This window comes from Pseudophryne corroboree, chromosome 8 (assembly GCF_028390025.1).
Source record: "Pseudophryne corroboree isolate aPseCor3 chromosome 8, aPseCor3.hap2, whole genome shotgun sequence".
NCBI classification, from domain to species: Eukaryota; Metazoa; Chordata; class Amphibia; order Anura; family Myobatrachidae; genus Pseudophryne; species Pseudophryne corroboree.
In genome coordinates this window covers 486,213,215-486,233,087 of record NC_086451.1, presented here as the reverse complement: position 1 = coordinate 486,233,087, position 19,873 = coordinate 486,213,215, and the positions used below count along the sequence as shown (strand labels likewise).

Here is a 19,873-nt window from a genome sequence, read left to right as displayed (position 1 = left end):
AGTGACCCTCAATACTGGAACTGCCGTTGTTATATCCCAGTGGCCCCCCATACTGGAACTGCCATTGTTATGTCCCAGTGACCCTCCATACTGGAACTGCCTTTGTTATATACCAGTGGCCCTCCATACTGGAACTGCCGTTGTTATATCCCAGTGGCCCTCCATACTGGAACTGCCGTTGTTATTACCCAGTGGCCCCCCATACTGGAACTGCCGTTGTTATATCCCAGGGGCCCTCCATAATGGAACTGCCATTGTTATATCCCAGGGGCCCCCATACTGGAACTGCCGTTGTTATCTGACGTCATGCGTATCAGCTTGTATTGCCGGGTCCGGATTCCTGCACCTTGCTCTCTCACTGTTTGTGTTCTGCTGTTTTTAGAAATGGATCAATAACCTCCCACGTCGTATTTACTTCCTGACCGTCTGATTTCCATCTGAGATGAGCAGAGACTTCTCCGCGCTCAGTATATGTATCTATACATAGTGCAAGGGACAGCGCCGGAGCACGGTGGTCCGTGGATGGTAAGTGCCTCCGTAGTATATAAGCTGTAGTGTATATATCCTATAGTATATAGCTGCCAGACTGGCACACTATTCATCATTGTCTGTATCTTTGTATCGCCGTGGCCTGGGTTATATGATGTCAGACAGTATTCGGAGGACAGTGTAACAATTCATTCCCCAGCCGCAGGAATGTGCAGGATGCTCTAGTAAGTGCTGTATTTCACCCACAAGGAAACCGTCATATGGCGGCCCCAGGACGCACAGCTTAGTGTCACGCAGAGCATTAGTGTAAGATGCGGTACATGTGCGGAGCCTATGCAGCCACACAGCGCAGTCATTATATAGTCAGTATATACTGTCTATCTTCATAGTATATATGTCAGCCATGTATTTGCCACTTTATTATGTGCTGCCGGCCAGACTTAGCGGCACGCGGTGCATTCGTTGTGCCGCACTTTATCTAACGCTGATGACTTACAAGGGTTGTGCTGCAGGGTTTCTACGCTGGGTCTGTGGGAGTACCAACGTTTTACACATCCCCTCATCTACTGTGTACATGATGAAACCGTTGTGTAATGGTGGAGATGAACTGGCTGTAGCTGGGACCAGTGGAATGACTTCTAATTCACACCTGATCGCTAGCAAGCGACTTTTGCAGCGCTGCGATCAGATAGTCGCCGCCCATAGGGGAGTGTATTTTCGCTGTGTAAGTGTGCGATCGCATGTGTAGCAGAGCTGTGCAAACAGATCTTGTGCAGTCTCTGCGCAGCCCAGGACTTACTCAGCCGCTGCGATCACATCAGCCTGTCCAGGACCGGAAGTGACGTCAGACACCCGCCCTGCAAACGCTTGGACACGCCTGCGTTTTTCCTAACACTCCCAGAAAACGGTCAGTTACCACCCACAAACGCCTTCTTCCTGCCAATCTCCTTGTGAATGCCCGTGCAAATGGATCCTTCGAACAAACCTATCGCTGAGCGGCGATCCGCTTTGTACCCGTGCAACGCGCCTGCGCATTGCGGTGCATACGCATGCGCAGTTTAGACCTGATCGCCCACTGTGTGAAAAAGCAGCCTAGCGATCAGGTCTGAATGACCCCCATAGAGAGTGAAAACCTGCCCCGTAAAAGTGTGTGAATGCATATGAACTCCGTGCAAAAACTTCGCCAGACAGCGGACATCTGCAAATCTGTTCACAACTCTCTCACTATCAAATGATTTTCCAGTGTTTCCAGTGTGTGCAGTGTGTGCAGTGTTTACAGTGTGTGCAGTGTGTGCGCAGCCCAGCACTTACTCCTACAGTGCGACAGAATCAGGCTGATCAGGGACGGAGCTGACGTCACACACCCACCCTGACAACGCTTGGGAACGCCTGCATTTTTCCAGACACTCCCAGAAAACGCCCAGTTACCACCCACAAATGGCCACTGCCTGTCAATCAGCCTGCGTTCGCCTAGCGATAAAAAAATCACAGGATTTTTTCACAGTTTGGCCTCGCACCTGCGTATCATGATCCGTGCGCATACGCAGTTATTCTATAATCGCACGCTGTGCGATTTCGCACAATAGCTATCAGGTCTGAGTTACCCCGTTAGGCCTGTTCATTACACCCAGTGTAGTAACACAAAGAGAGAGCAAAGAGAAGAACAACACAACACAACTGCCACCAATACACTGTAATCCTGGCACACAGCTAGCCCGTCCTCTTACCCCCGCCACACGGGGCACCCTTCTCTCTGTCAGGCACTTACATGTGTGTTCCACTCTCTCATTGTCCTCAGGTGGGGAGGGAGACACCAGGGCCGTCATATCAGCATGGAAGGCCTTGAGCAAAGCAATGCACCCGCCCATTCACGGGAATATATAAAATATATATGAGAATTTACCCCTCCTGCAGTCCCGCATCATCCCTCCACATGCTTCCAAACAGTGACTGGCTGCGAGCACTCTGCTTAGTGGACAGCTCCAGCCATGCACCAATCAGCAAGCTGACAGACATTCACTGTCTGGCTGGAGGCAGGCAGAGAATTCTGCACTCTAATTGGTGGACAGCTCCAGCCATCCACCAATCAGCAAGCTGACAGACATTCAGTGTCTTGCTGCAGCCTGGGAGGCCGGTAGAATGCTGGCTGGATGCTGGGTATCTGCCCAATTTGCCGTTAAGTTAGGATGACCCTCTCGTGTCTACTCGCAGTTCTTCCTTCTGTGATTGGTCGGGAGTGATTAATAACCAGGGAATCTCGGAAGAGTCAGACTCACAGAAATCCTGCAGCAAGTTCCTACATACTGAAACAATAGGTTTGCAGGCGCTTGTGTCAATGGGATCAGTACGAGATCCCACCGGTCAGGAGGCCGACGCCGGGAGCCCGACGGCCAGGATCCTGCCGGCGAGCGCAGCGTGTTCCCTCACGGGCTCGCTGCACTCACCACGCTTCGAGCCCGGTTGCGACCATAGGTTTCTATTCCCCTCCAGGTGGTGGCGTGGACCACCACCCAAGAGGGGTAACCAGCCATCGGTCAGGACTTCGACCACCGGTATTTCAGCTGGTGTCGGGATTCCGGCATCGGTATGCTGACCACCGGGATCCTGACAGGCGGTCAATTGACTGCCTCCCGTGTCAGTAGGTGGTCACTAAAACGAAACGCCCACCAGCAGCCACTTGGGAGAGAGGTATGCCAGCCGCTACGTTATATACAGGGAAACAAACACCCAAATGGCGCAGGTAATGCAAACGACAATTTAATAAGACAAACAAATCTTTATTACGATAAGACAGGATATTATCACACCTCCGGGGGGTATATGTGAAGACACACACTACACTGTATATAACACAGGATATTATCACACCTCGGGGGGGGGGGGTATATGTGAAGACACACTACACTGTATATAACACAGCACAGTATCAATATATAATAACTGCAAATATTTGTAATATGTATAAAAGGTAGAAAAAAATTCACTGATGCAGCAAAATAAGGAACTGATGGCTGAAGCTAAAATAGCGTTCTCCCACGTGGAGGGTATAGTATAGAGGAGGATATAATCACTACAGGTATTCCTACCGGCCAGGTATATCACACACAGAGCAGTGCCAGGTATATCACCCACAGAGCGGTGCCAGGTACATCACCCACAGAGCAGTGCCAGGTACATCACCCACAGAGCAGTGCCAGGTGTATCACCCACAGAGCAGTGCCAGGTACATCACCCACAGAGCAGTGCCAGGTACATCACCCACAGAGCAGTGCCAGGTGTATCACCCACAGAGCAGTGCCAGGTGTATCACCCACAGTGCAGTGCCAGGTGTATCACCCACAGAGCAGTGCCAGGTACATCACCCACAGAGCAGTGCCAGGTACATCACCCACAGAGCAGTGCCAGGTACATCACCCACAGAGCAGTGCCAGGTACATCACCCACAGAGCAGTGCCAGGTGTATCACCCACAGAGCGGTGCCAGGTACATCACCCACAGAGCGGTGCCAGGTACATCACCCACAGAGCAGTGCCAGGTGTATCACCCACAGAGCGGTGCCAGGTACATCACCTACAGAGCAGTGCCAGGTGTATCACCCACAGAGCAGTGCCAGGTACATCACCCACAGAGCAGTGCCAGGTATATCACCCACAGAGCAGTGCCAGGTATATCACCCACAGAGCAGTGCCAGGTACATCACCCACAGAGCAGTGCCAGGTACATCACCCACAGAGCAGTGCCAGGTGTATCACCCACAGAGCAGTGCCAGGTACATCACCCACAGAGCAGTGCCAGGTGTATCACCCACAGAGCGATGCCAGGTGTATCACCCACAGAGCAGTGCCAGGTGCATCACCCACAGAGCAGTGCCAGGTATATCACCTACAGAGCAGTGCCAGGTACATCACCCACAGAGCAGTGCCAGGTACATCACCCACAGAGCAGTGCCAGGTGTATCACCCACAGAGCGGGTATATCACCCACAGAGCAGTGCCAGGTGTATCACCCACAGAGCAGGGCCAGGTGTATCACCCACAGAGCGGTGCCAGGTGCATCACCCACAGAGCAGTGCCAGGTACATCACCCACAGAGCAGTGCCAGGTGTATCACCCACAGAGCAGTGCCAGGTACATCACCCACAGAGCAGGCCAGGTGCATCACCCACAGAGCAGTGCCAGGTACATCACCCACAGAGCAGTGCCAGGTACATCACCCACAGAGCAGGGCCAGGTGTATCACCCACAGAGCGGTGCCAGGTGCATCACCCACAGAGCAGTGCCAGGTACATCACCCACAGAGCAGTGCCAGGTGTATCACCCACAGAGCAGTGCCAGGTACATCACCCACAGAGCAGGCCAGGTGCATCACCCACAGAGCAGTGCCAGGTACATCACCCACAGAGCAGTGCCAGGTACATCACCCACAGAGCAGGGCCAGGTGTATCACCCACAGAGCGGTGCCAGGTGCATCACCCACAGAGCAGTGTCAGGTGTATCACCCACAGAGCAGGGCCAGGTGTATCACCCACAGAGCAGTGCCAGGTACATCACCCACAGAGCAGTGCCAGGTGTATCACCCACAGAGCAGTGCCAGGTACATCACCCACAGAGCAGTGCCAGGTACATCACCCACAGAGCAGTGCCAGGTGTATCACCCACAGAGCAGTGCCAGGTATATCACCCACAGAGCAGGACCAGGTACATCACCCACAGAGCAGGGCCAGGTACATCACCCACAGAGCAGGACCAGGTACATCACCCACAGAGCAGGGCCAGGTACATCACCCACAGAGCAGGGCCAGGTGTATCACCCACAGAGCAGGACCAGGTACATCACCCACAGAGCAGGGCCAGGTACATCACCCACAGAGCAGTGCCAGGTATATCACCCACAGAGCAGTGCCAGGTACATCACCCACAGAGCAGTGCCAGGTATATCACCCACAGAGCTGTGCCAGGTACATCACCCACAGAGCAGGGCCAGGTACATCACCCACAGAGCAGTGCCAGGTACATCACCCACAGAGCAGTGCCAGGTGTATCACCCACAGAGCAGGGCCAGGTGTATCACCCACAGAGCAGTGCCAGGTACATCACCCACAGAGCAGTGCCAGGTGTATCACCCACAGAGCAGTGCCAGGTACATCACCCACAGAGCAGTGCCAGGTGTATCACCCACAGAGCGGTGCCAGGTGTATCACCCACAGAGCAGTGCCAGGTGTATCACCCACAGAGCAGTGCCAGGTGTATCACCCACAGAGCAGTGCCAGGTACATCACCCACAGAGCAGGACCAGGTACATCACCCACAGAGCAGTGCCAGGTGTATCACCCACAGAGCAGTGCCAGGTACATCACCCACAGAGCAGTGCCAGGTACATCACCCACAGAGCAGTGCCAGGTACATCACCCACAGAGCAGTGCCAGGTGTATCACCCACAGAGCAGTGCCAGGTACATCACCCACAGAGCAGTACCAGGTATATCACCCACAGAGCAGTGCCAGGTGTATCACCCACAGAGCAGTGCCAGGTACATCACCCACAGAGCAGGGCCAGGTACATCACCCACAGAGCAGTGCCAGGTACATCACCCACAGAGCAGTGCCAGGTACATCACCCACAGAGCAGTGCCAGGTATATCACCCACAGAGCAGGGCCAGGTATATCACCCACAGAGCAGTGCCAGGTACATCATCCAAAGAGCAGTGCCAGGTATATCACCCACAGAGCAGTGCCAGGTACATCACCCACAGAGCAGTGCCAGGTGTATCACCCACAGAGCAGTGCCAGGTATATCACCCACAGAGCAGTGCCAGGTATATCACCCACAGAGCAGTGCCAGGTGTATCACCCACAGAGCAGTGCCAGGTACATCACCCACAGAGCAGTGCCAGGTATATCACCCACAGAGCAGGGCCAGGTGTATCACCCACAGAGCAGTGCCAGGTACATCACCCACAGAGCAGTGCCAGGTGTATCACCCACAGAGCAGTGCCAGGTACATCACCCACAGAGCAGTGCCAGGTGTATCACCCACAGAGCAGTGCCAGGTACATCACCCACAGAGCAGTGCCAGGTACATCACCCACAGAGCAGTGCCAGGTGTATCACCCACAGAGCGGTGCCAGGTGTATCACCCACAGAGCAGGGCCAGGTGTATCACCCACAGAGCGGTGCCAGGTGTATCACCCACAGAGCAGGGCCAGGTACATCACCCACAGAGCAGTGCCAGGTACATCACCCACAGAGCAGTGCCAGGTGTATCACCCACAGAGCAGTGCCAGGTACATCACCCACAGAGCAGTACCAGGTACATCACCCACAGAGCAGTGCCAGGTACATCACCCACAGAGCAGGGCCAGGTGTATCACCCACAGAGCAGTGCCAGGTACATCACCCACAGAGCAGTGCCAGGTATATCACCCACAGAGCAGGGCCAGGTGTATCACCCACAGAGCAGTGCCAGGTACATCACCCACAGAGCAGTGCCAGGTGTATCATCCACAGAGCAGTGCCAGGTGTATCACCCACAGAGCAGTGCCAGGTGTATCACCCACAGAGCAGTGCCAGGTGTATCACCCACAGAGCAGTGCCAGGTATATCATCCACAGAGCAGTGCCAGGTGTATCATCCACAGAGCAGGGCCAGGTGTATCACCCACAGAGCAGTGCCGGGTATATCACCCACAGAGCAGTGCCGGGTGTATCACCCACAGAGCAGTGCCATGTGTATCACCCACAGAGCAGTGCCATGTGTATCACCCACAGAGCAGTGCCAGGTATATCACCCACAGAGCAGTGCCAGGTATATCACCCACAGAGCAGTGCCAGGTATATCACCCACAGAGCAGGGCCAGGTGTATCACCCACAGAGCAGTGCCAGGTATATCACCCACAGAGCAGTGCCAGGTGTATCACCCACAGAGCAGTGCCAGGTATATCACCCACAGAGCAGGGCCAGGTGTATCACCCACAGAGCAGTGCCAGGTATATCACCCACAGAGCAGTGCCAGGTGTATCACCCACAGAGCAGTGCCAGGAATATCACCCACAGAGCAGTGCCAGGTACATCACCCACAGAGCAGTGCCAGGTATATCACCCACAGAGCAGGGCCAGGTGTATCACCCACAGAGCAGTGCCAGGTATATCACCCACAGAGCAGTGCCAGGTATATCACCCACAGAGCAGTGCCAGGTACATCACCCACAGAGCAGTGCCAGGTATATCATCCACAGAGCAGTGCCAGGTACATCACCCACAGAGCAGTGCCAGGTGTATCACCCACAGAGCAGGGCCAGGTGTATCACCCACAGAGCAGTGCCAGGTACATCACCCACAGAGCAGTGCCAGGTGTATCACCCACAGAGCAGGGCCAGGTGTATCACCCACAGAGCAGTGCCAGGTACATCACCCACAGAGCAGTGCCAGGTGTATCACCCACAGAGCAGTGCCAGGTACATCACCCACAGAGCAGTGCCAGGTGTATCACCCACAGAGCAGGGCCAGGTGTATCACCCACAGAGCAGTGCCAGGTACATCATCCACAGAGCAGTGCCAGGTGTATCACCCACAGAGCAGGGCCAGGTGTATCACCCACAGAGCAGTGCCAGGTACATCACCCACAGAGCAGTGCCAGGTGTATCACCCACAGAGCAGTGCCAGGTACATCATCCACAGAGCAGTGCCAGGTACATCATCCACAGAGCAGTGCCAGGTACATCACCCACAGAGCAGTGCCAGGTGTATCATCCACAGAGCAGTGCCAGGTGTATCACCCACAGAGCAGTGCCAGGTACATCATCCACAGAGCAGTGCCAGGTGTATCACCCACAGAGCAGTACCAGGTACATCACCCACAGAGCAGTGCCAGGTGTATCACCCACAGAGCAGGGCCAGGTACATCACCCACAGAGCAGTGCCAGGTATATCACCCACAGAGCAGTGCCAGGTACATCACCCACAGAGCAGTGCCAGGTACATCACCCACAGAGCAGTGCCAGGTATATCACCCACAGAGCAGTGTCAGGTACATCACCCACAGAGCAGGACCAGGTACATCATCCACAGAGCAGTGCCAGGTACATCACCCACAGAGCAGTGTCAGGTATATCACCCACAGAGCAGGACCAGGTACATCATCCACAGAGCAGTGCCAGGTACATCACCCACAGAGCAGTGCCAGGTATATCACCCACAGAGCAGTGCCAGGTATATCACCCACAGAGCAGTGCCAGGTATATCATCCACAGAGCAGTGCCAGGTACATCACCAACAGAGCAGTGCCAGGTACATCACCCACAGAGCAGTGTCAGGTACATCATCCACAGAGCAGTGCCAGGTACATCACCAACAGAGCAGTGCCAGGTATATCACCCACAGAGCAGGGCCAGGTACATCACCCACAGAGCAGTGCCAGGTACATCACCAACAGAGCAGTGCCAGGTATATCACCCACAGAGCAGTGCCAGGTATATCACCCACAGAGCAGGGCCAGGTGTATCACCCACAGAGCAGTGCCAGGTGTATCACCCACAGAGCAGTGCCAGGTATATCACCCACAGAGCAGTGCCAGGTATATCACCCACAGAGCAGTGCCAGGTACATCACCCACAGAGCAGTGCCAGGTGTATCACCCACAGAGCAGTGCCATGTGTATCACCCACAGAGCAGTGCCAGGTACATCACCCACAGAGCAGTGCCAGGTACATCACCCACAGAGCAGTGCCAGGTATATCACCCACAGAGCAGTGCCAGGTACATCACCCACAGAGCAGTGCCAGGTACATCACCCACAGAGCAGTGCCAGGTGTATAACCCACAGAGCAGTGCCAGGTACATCACCCACAGAGCAGTGCCAGGTACATCACCCACAGAGCAGTGCCAGGTATATCACCCACAGAGCAGTGCCAGGTACATCACCCACAGAGCAGTGCCAGGTACATCACCCACAGAGCAGTGCCAGGTACATCACCCACAGAGCAGTGCCAGGTACATCACCCACAGAGCAGGACCAGGTACATCACCCACAGAGCAGTGCCAGGTACATCACCCACAGAGCAGTGCCAGGTGTATAACCCACAGAGCAGTGCCAGGTACATCACCCACAGAGCAGTGCCAGGTACATCACCCACAGAGCAGTGCCAGGTATATCACCCACAGAGCAGTGCCAGGTACATCACCCACAGAGCAGTGCCAGGTACATCACCCACAGAGCAGTGCCAGGTACATCACCCACAGAGCAGGACCAGGTATATCACCCACAGAGCAGTGCCAGGTACATCACCCACAGAGCAGTGCCAGGTACATCACCCACAGAGCAGGACCAGGTACATCATCCACAGAGCAGTGCCAGGTACATCACCAACAGAGCAGTGCCAGGTACATCACCCACAGAGCAGTGCCAGGTATATCACCCACAGAGCAGTGCCAGGTGTATCACCCACAGAGCAGTGCCAGGTGTATCACCCACAGAGCAGTGCCAGGTATATCACCCACAGAGCAGTGCCAGGTACATCACCCACAGAGCAGTGCCAGGTGTATCACCCACAGAGCAGTACCAGGTACATCACCCACAGAGCAGTGCCAGGTATATCACCCACAGAGCAGGGCCAGGTGTATCACCCACAGAGCAGGGCCAGGTATATCACCCACAGAGCAGTGCCAGGTACATCACCCACAGAGTAGTGCCAGGTACATCACCCACAGAGCAGGGCCAGGTATATCACCCACAGAGCGGTGCCAGGTACATCACCCACAGAGCAGTGCCAGGTGTATCTCCCACAGAGCAGGACTAGGTACATCACCCACAGAGCGGTGCCAGGTACATCACCCACAGAGCAGTGCCAGGTACATCACCCACAGAGCAGTGCCAGGTACATCATCCACAGAGCAGTGCCAGGTGTATCACCCACAGAGCAGTGCCAGGTACATCATCCACAGAGCAGTGCCAGGTACATCACCCACAGAGCAGTGCCAGGTACATCACCCACAGAGCAGTGCCAGGTACATCACCCACAGAGCAGTGCCAGGTACATTATCCACAGAGCAGTGCCAGGTACATCACCCACAGAGCAGTGCCATGTACATCACCCACAGAGCAGTGCCAGGTACATCACCCACAGAGCAGTGCCAGGTACATCAACCACAGAGCAGTGCCAGGTATATCACCCACAGAGCAGGACCAGGTACATCACCCACAGAGTAGTGATGAGCGGGTTCGGTTTCTCGGAAACCGAACCCCCCCGAACTTCACGCTTTTTACACGGGTCCGAGGCAGACTCGGATCTTCCCGCCTTGCTCGGCTAACCCGAGCGCGCCCGAACGTCATCATCCCGCTGTCGGATTCTCGCGAGGCTCGTATTCTATCGCGAGACTCGGATTCTATATAAGGAGCCGCGCGTCGCCGCCATTTTCACATGTGCATTGAGATTGATAGGGAGAGGACGTGGCTGGCGTCCTCTCCGTTTAGATAGAGAGTGAGACACTTGATTTACTGGAGCATTAGGAGTACTCAGAGAGTGCAGAGTTTTGCTGATAGTTATACTAGTGACCACCAGTTTTATTTATTATTTAATATAATCCATTCTCTGCCTGAAAAAAAACGATACACAGTCACATACCATATCTGTGCTCAGCCTCAGTGTGCTGCATGATAATATCATCTATGTATATCTGACTGTGCTGAGTAGTGCTCACTGCTCACACAGCTTAATTGTGGGGGAGACTGGGGAGCAGTTATAGCAGGAGTACATATTTAACAGTGCACACTTTTGCTGCCAGAGTGCCAGTGTGACTGACCAGCAGTGACCACCAGTATATTGTCTGCCTGAAAAAGTTAAACACTCGTGTGGTGTTTTTTTTCTTTCATTCTATAAACACATTCTGCTGACAGTGTCCAGCAGGTCCGTCATTCATTATATTTCTATCTTCTTCATACTAGTAGTTTAGGAGTCTGCAGTGCTGACAGTGTCCAGCAGGTCCGTCATTATATAATATATACCTGTCCTGCAGTAGTGATATATATATATTTTTTATATCATTATCATCCAGTCTATACTAGCAGACGCAGTACGGTAGTCCACGGCTGTAGCTACCTCTGTGTCGGCAGTCGCTCGTCCATAATTGTATACCTACCTGTGGTGGTTTTTTTTTCTATCTTCTTCATACTAGTAGTTTAAGAGTCTGCAGTGCTGACAGTGTCCAGCAGGTCCGTCATTATATAATATATACCTGTCCTGCAGTAGTGATATATATATATTTTTTATATCACTATCATCCAGTCTATACTAGCAGACGCAGTACGGTAGTCCACGGCTGTAGCTACCTCTGTGTCGGCAGTCGCTCGTCCATAATTGTATACCTACCTGTGGTGGTTTTTTTTTTTTCTATCTTCTTCATACTAGTAGTTTAGGAGTCTGCAGTGCTGACAGTGTCCAGCAGGTCCGTCATTATACAATATATACCTGTCCTGCAGTAGTGATATATATATATATTTTATATCATTATCATCCAGTCTATACTAGCAGACGCAGTACGGTAGTCCACGGCTGTAGCTACCTCTGTGTCGGCAGTCGCTCGTCCATAATTGTATACCTACCTGTGGTGGTTTTTTTTTTTTCTATCTTCTTCATACTAGTAGTTTAGGAGTCTGCAGTGCTGACAGTGTCCAGCAGGTCCGTCATTAAACAATATATACCTGTCCTGCAGTAGTGATATATATATATTTTTTATATCATTATCATCCAGTCTATACTAGCAGACGCAGTACGGTAGTCCACGACTGTAGCTACCTCTGTGTCGGCACTGGCAGTCGCTCGTCCATAATTGTATACCTACCTGTGGTGGTTTTTTTTTTTCTATCTTCTTCATACTAGTAGTTTAGGAGTCTGCAGTGCTGACAGTGTCCAGCAGGTCCGTCATTATACAATATATACCTGTCCTGCAGTAGTGATATATATATATTTTTTATATCATTATCATCCAGTCTATACTAGCAGACGCAGTACGGTAGTCCACGGCTGTAGCTACCTCTGTGTCGGCAGTCGCTCGTCCATAATTGTATACCTACCTGTGGTGGGGGTTTTTTTTTCTATCTTCTTCATACTAGTAGTTTAGGAGTCTGCAGTGCTGACAGTGTCCAGCAGGTCCGTCATTATATAATATATACCTGTCCTGCAGTAGTGATATATATATATTTTTTATATCATTATCATCCAGTCTATACTAGCAGACGCAGTACGGTAGTCTACGGCTGTAGCTACCTCTGTGTCGTCAGTGCTCGTCCATAATTGTATACCTACCTGTGGTGGGGGTTTTTTTTCTATCTTCTTCATACTAGTAGTTTAGGAGTCTGCTGACAGTGTCCAGCAGGTCCGTCATTATATTATATATACCTGCAGTAGTGATATATATATTTTTTTTTATATCATTATCATCTCTATATTAGCAGACGCAGTACGGTAGTCCACGGCTGTGGCTACCTCTGTGTCGTCAGTGCTCATCCATAATTGTATACCTACCTGTGGTGGGGTTTTTTTTTCTATCTTCTTCATACTAGTAGTTTAGGAGTCTGCTGACAGTGTCCAGCAGGTCCGTCATTATATAATATATACCTGTCCTGCAGTAGTGATATATATATATTTTTTATATCATTATCATCCAGTCTATACTAGCAGACGCAGTATGGTAGTCCACGGCTGTAGCTACCTCTGTGTCGGCAGTCGCTCGCTAATAATTGTATACCTACCTGTGGTGGTTTTTTTTTTTTCTATCTTCTTCATACTAGTAGTTTAGGAGTCTGCAGTGCTGACAGTGTCCAGCAGGTCCGTCATTATACAATATATACCTGTCCTGCAGTAGTGATATATATATATTTTTTATATCATTATCATCCAGTCTATACTAGCAGACGCAGTACGGTAGTCCACGGCTGTAGCTACCTCTGTGTCGGCAGTCGCTCGTCCATAATTGTATACCTACCTGTGGTGGTTTTTTTTTTTTCTATCTTCTTCATACTAGTAGTTTAGGAGTCTGCAGTGCTGACAGTGTCCAGCAGGTCCGTCATTATACAATATATACCTGTCCTGCAGTAGTGATATATATATATTTTTTATATCATTATCATCCAGTCTATACTAGCAGACGCAGTACGGTAGTCCACGGCTGTAGCTACCTCTGTGTCGGCAGTCGCTCGTCCATAATTGTATACCTACCTGTGGTGGGTTTTTTTTTTATATCTTCTTCATACTAGTAGTTTAGGAGTCTGCAGTGCTGACAGTGTCCAGCAGGTCCGTCATTATACAATATATACCTGCCCTGCAGTAGTGATATATATATATATTTTTATATCATTATCATCCAGTCTATACTAGCAGACGCAGTACGGTAGTCCACGGCTGTAGCTACCTCTGTGTCGGCAGTCGCTCGTCCATAATTGTATACCTACCTGTGGTGGGTTTTTTTTTCTATCTTCTTCATACTAGTAGTTTAGGAGTCTGCAGTGCTGACAGTGTCCAGCAGGTCCGTCATTATACAATATATACCTGTCCTGCAGTAGTGATATATATATATTTTTTATATCATTATCATCCAGTCTATACTAGCAGACGCAGTACGGTAGTCCACGGCTGTAGCTACCTCTGTGTCGGCAGTCGCTCGTCCATAATTGTATACCTACCTGTGGTGGTTTTTTTTTTTTCTATCTTCTTCATACTAGTAGTTTAGGAGTCTGCAGTGCTGACAGTGTCCAGCAGGTCCGTCATTATACAATATATACCTGTCCTGCAGTAGTGATATATATATATTTTTTATATCATTATCATCCAGTCTATACTAGCAGACGCAGTACGGTAGTCCACGGTTGTAGCTACCTCTGTGTCGGCACTGGCAGTCGCTCGTCCATAATTGTATACCTACATGTGGTGGGTTTTTTTTTCTATCTTCTTCATACTAGTAGTTTAGGAGTCTGCAGTGCTGACAGTGTCCAGCAGGTCCGTCATTATACAATATATACCTGTCCTGCAGTAGTGATATATATATATTTTTTATATCATTATCATCCAGTCTATACTAGCAGACGCAGTACGGTAGTCCACGGCTGTAGCTACCTCTGTGTCGGCAGTCGCTCGTCATCCATAAGTATACTAGTATCCATCCATCTCCATTGTTTACCTGAGGTGCCTTTTAGTTGTGCCTATTAAAATATGGAGAACAAAAATGTTGAGGTTCCAAAAATAGGGAAAGATCAAGATCCACTTCCACCTCGTGCTGAAGCTGCTGCCACTAGTCATGGCCGAGACGATGAAATGCCATCAACGTCGTCTGCCAAGGCCGATGCCCAATGTCATAGTACAGAGCATGTAAAATCCAAAACACCAAATATCAGTAAAAAAAGGACTCAAAAATCTAAAATAAAATCGTCGGAGGAGAAGCGTAAACTTGCCAATATGCCATTTACCACACGGAGTGGCAAGGAACGGCTGAGGCCCTGGCCTATGTTCATGGCTAGTGGTTCAGCTTCACATGAGGATGGAAGCACTCAGCCTCTCGCTAGAAAAATGAAAAGACTTAAGCTGGCAAAAGCACAGCAAAGAACTGTGCGTTCTTCGAAATCACAAATCCACAAGGAGAGTCCAATTGTGTCGGTTGCGATGCCTGACCTTCCCAACACTGGACGTGAAGAGCATGCGCCTTCCACCATTTGCACGCCCCCTGCAAGTGCTGGAAGGAGCACCCGCAGTCCAGTTCCTGATAGTCAGATTGAAGATGTCAGTGTTGAAGTACACCAGGATGAGGAGGATATGGGTGTTGCTGGCGCTGGGGAGGAAATTGACCAGGAGGATTCTGATGGTGAGGTGGTTTGTTTAAGTCAGGCACCCGGGGAGACACCTGTTGTCCGTGGGAGGAATATGGCCATTGACATGCCTGGTGAAAATACCAAAAAAATCAGCTCTTCAGTGTGGAAGTATTTCAACAGAAATGCGGACAACATTTGTCAAGCCGTGTGTTGCCTTTGTCAAGCTGTAATAAGTAGGGGTAAGGACGTTAACCACCTCGGAACATCCTCCCTTATACGTCACCTGCAGCGCATTCATCATAAGTCAGTGATAAGTTCAAAAACTTTGGGCGACAGCGGAAGCAGTCCACTGACCAGTAAATCCCTTCCTCTTGTAACCAAGCTCACGCAAACCACCCCACCAACTCCCTCAGTGTCAATTTCCTCCTTCCCCAGGAATGCCAATATTCCTGCAGGCCATGTCACTGGCAATTCTGACGAGTCCTCTCCTGCCTGGGATTCCTCCGATGCATCCTTGCGTGTAACGCCTACTGCTGCTGGCGCTGCTGTTGTTGCTGCTGGGAGTCGATCGTCATCCCAGAGGGGAAGTCGTAAGACCACTTTTACTACTTCCACCAAGCAATTGACTGTCCAACAGTCCTTTGCGAGGAAGATGAAATATCACAGCAGTCATCCTGCTGCAAAGCGGATAACTGAGGCCTTGGCATCCTGGGCGGTGAGAAACGTGGTTCCGGTATCCATCATTACTGCAGAGCCAACTAGAGACTTGTTGGAGGTACTGTGTCCCCGGTACCAAATACCATATAGGTTCCATTTCTCTAGGCAGGCGATACCGAAAATGTACACAGACCTCAGAAAAAGACTCACCAGTGTCCTAAAAAATGCAGTTGTACCCAATGTCCACTTAACCACGGACATGTGGACAAGTGGAGCAGGGCAGACTCAGGACTATATGACTGTGACAGCCCACTGGGTAGATGTATTGACTCCCGCCGCAAGAACAGCAGCGGCGGCACCAGTAGCAGCATCTCGCAAACGCCAACTCTTTCCTAGGCAGGCTACGCTTTGTATCACCGCTTTCCAGAATACGCACACAGCTGAAAACCTCTTACGGCAACTGAGGAAGATCATCGCAGAATGGCTTACCCCAATTGGACTCTCCTGTGGATTTGTGGCATCGGACAACGCCAGCAATATTGTGTGTGCATTAAATCTGGGCAAATTCCAGCACGTCCCATGTTTTGCACATACCTTGAATTTGGTGGTGCAGAATTATTTAAAAAACGACAGGGGCGTGCAAGAGATGCTGTCGGTGGCCAGAAGAATTGCGGGACACTTTCGGCGTACAGGCACCACGTACAGAAGACTGGAGCACCACCAAAAACTACTGAACCTGCCCTGCCATCATCTGAAGCAAGAAGTGGTAACGAGGTGGAATTCAACCCTCTATATGCTTCAGAGGTTGGAGGAGCAGCAAAAGGCCATTCAAGCCTATACAACTGAGCACGATATAGGAGGTGGAATGCACCTGTCTCAAGCGCAGTGGAGAATGATTTCAACGTTGTGCAAGGTTCTGCAACCTTTTGAACTTGCCACACGTGAAGTCAGTTCAGACACTGCCAGCCTGAGTCAGGTCATTCCCCTCATCAGGCTTTTGCAGAAGAAGCTGGAGACATTGAAGGAGGAGCTAACACAGAGTGATTCCGCTAGGCATGTGGGACTTGTGGATGGAGCCCTTAATTCGCTTAACAAGGATTCACGGGTGGTCAATCTGTTGAAATCAGAGCACTACATTTTGGCCACCGTGCTCGATCCTAGATTTAAAACCTACCTTGGATCTCTCTTTCCGGCAGACACAAGTCTGCTGGGGTTCAAAGAACTGCTGGTGAGAAAATTGTCAAGTCAAGCGGAACGCGACCTGTCAACATCTCCTCCTTCACATTCTCCCGCAACTGGGGGTGCGAGGAAAAGGCTCAGAATTCCGAGCCCACCCGCTGGCGGTGATGCAGGGCAGTCTGGAGCGACTGCTGATGCTGACATCTGGTCCGGACTGAAGGACCTGACAACGATTACGGACATGTCGTCTACTGTCACTGCATATGATTCTCTCCCCATTGAAAGAATGGTGGAGGATTATATGAGTGACCGCATCCAAGTAGGCACGTCAGACAGTCCGTACTTATACTGGCAGGAAAAAGAGGCAATTTGGAGGCCCTTGCACAAACTGGCTTTATTCTACCTAAGTTGCCCTCCCACAAGTGTGTACTCCGAAAGAGTGTTTAGTGCCGCCGCTCACCTTGTCAGCAATCGGCGTACGAGGTTACATCCAGAAAATGTGGAGAAGATGATGTTCATTAAAATGAATTATAATCAATTCCTCCGTGGAGACATTCACCAGCAGCAATTGCCTCCACAAAGTACACAGGGAGCTGAGATGGTGGATTCCAGTGGGGACGAATTGATAATCTGTGAGGAGGGGGATGTACACGGTGATATATCGGAGGATGATGATGAGGTGGACATCTTGCCTCTGTAGAGCCAGTTTGTGCAAGGAGAGATTAATTGCTTCTTTTTTGGTGGGGGTCCAAACCAACCCGTCATTTCAGTCACAGTCGTGTGGCAGACCCTGTCACTGAAATGATGGGTTGGTTAAAGTGTGCATGTCCTGTTTATACAACATAAGGGTGGGTGGGAGGGCCCAAGGACAATTCCATCTTGCACCTCTTTTTTCTTTCATTTTTCTTTGCGTCATGTGCTGTTTGGGGAGTAGTTTTTGGAAGGGCCATCCTGCGTGACACTGCAGTGACACTCCTAGATGGGCCAGGTGTTTGTGTCGGCCACTTGGGTCGCTTATCTTAGTCACACAGCTACCTCATTGCGCCTCTTTTTTTCTTTGCGTCATGTGCTGTTTGGGGGGTGTTTTTTGGAAGGGCCATCCTGCGTGACACTGCAGTGCCACTCCTAGATGGGCCAGGTGTTTGTGTCGGCCACTAGGGTCGCTTAGCTTACTCACACAGCTACCTCATTGCGCCTCTTTTTTTTCTTCTTTGCGTCATGTGCTGTTTGGGGGGGGGTTTTTGGAAGGGCCATCCTGCGTGAAACTGCAGTGCCACTCCTAGATGGGCCAGGTGTTTGTGTCGGCCACTTGGGTCGCTGAGCTTAGTTATCCAGCGACCTCGGTGCAAATTTTAGGACTAAAAATAATATTGTGAGGTGTGAGGTGTTCAGAATAGAATGGAAATGAGTGGAAATTATGGTTATTGAGGTTAATAATACTATGGGATCAAATTGACCCCCAAATTCTATGATTTAAGCTGTTTTTTTAGGGTTTTTTGAAAAAAAACACCCGAATCCAAAACACACCCGAATCCGACAAAAAAAATTCGGTGAGGTTTTGCCAAAACGCGTTCGAACCCAAAACACGGCCGCGGAACCGAACCCAAAACCAAAACACAAAACCCGAAAAATTTCCGGTGCTCATCACTACCACAGAGCAGTGCCAGGTACATCACCCACAGAGCAGTGCCAGGTACATCACCCACAGAGCAGTGCCAGGTACATCACCCACAGAGCAGTGCCAGGTATATCACCCACAGAGCAGTGCCAGGTACATCACCCACAGAGCAGTGCCAGGTACATCACCCACAGAGCAGTGCCAGGTGTATCACCCACAGAGCAGTGCCAGGTGTATCACCCACAGAGCAGTGCCAGGTACATCACCCACAGAGCAGTGCCAGGTACATCACCCACAGAGCAGGGCCAGGTACATCACCCACAGAGCAGTGCCAGGTATATCACCCACAGAGCAGTGCCAGGTATATCACCCACAGAGCAGGGTCAGGTATATCACCCACAGAGCAGTGCCAGGTATATCACCCACAGAGCAGTGCCAGGTATATCACCCACAGAGCAGGGTCAGGTATATCACCCACAGAGCAGTGCCAGGTATATCACCCACAGAGCAGGGTCAGGTATATCACCCACAGAGCAGTGCCAGGTGTATCACCCACAGAGCAGTGCCAGGTATATCACCCACAGAGCAGTGCCAGGTACATCACCCACAGAGCAGTGCCAGGTACATCACCCACAGAGCAGTGCCAGGTACATCACCCACAGAGCAGGGCCAGGTACATCACCCACAGAGCAGTGCCAGGTATATCACCCACAGAGCAGTGCCAGGTATATCACCCACAGAGCAGGGTCAGGTATATCACCCACAGAGCAGTGCCAGGTATATCACCCACAGAGCAGTGCCAGGTACATCACCCACAGAGCAGGACCAGGTATATCACCCACAGAGCAGTGCCAGGTGTATCACCCACAGAGCAGGGTCAGGTATATCACCCACAGAGCAGTGCCAGGTATATCACCCACAGAGCAGTGCCAGGTATATCACCCACAGAGCAGGGTCAGGTATATCACCCACAGAGCAGTGCCAGGTATATCACCCACAGAGCAGGGTCAGGTATATCACCCACAGAGCAGTGCCAGGTGTATCACCCACAGAGCAGTGCCAGGTGTATCACCCACAGAGCAGTGCCAGGTACATCATCCACAGAGCAGTGCCAGGTGTATCATCCACAGAGCAGTG

At 51.1% G+C, this 19,873-nt stretch overlaps 1 protein-coding gene across 1 annotated transcript in view; it reads left to right on the top strand.

Annotated features, from left to right (window-relative positions):
• Nucleotides 1-418: 418 nt before the first annotated feature.
• Nucleotides 419-19,873, top strand: part of GPR174 (G protein-coupled receptor 174) — a 134,151-nt gene continuing 114,696 nt past the window's right edge. The window contains exon 1 of the mRNA XM_063938416.1: nucleotides 419-525. The gene's annotated coding sequence lies outside the window, so the exon portion shown is untranslated. The remainder of the gene's footprint in view (nucleotides 526-19,873) is intronic.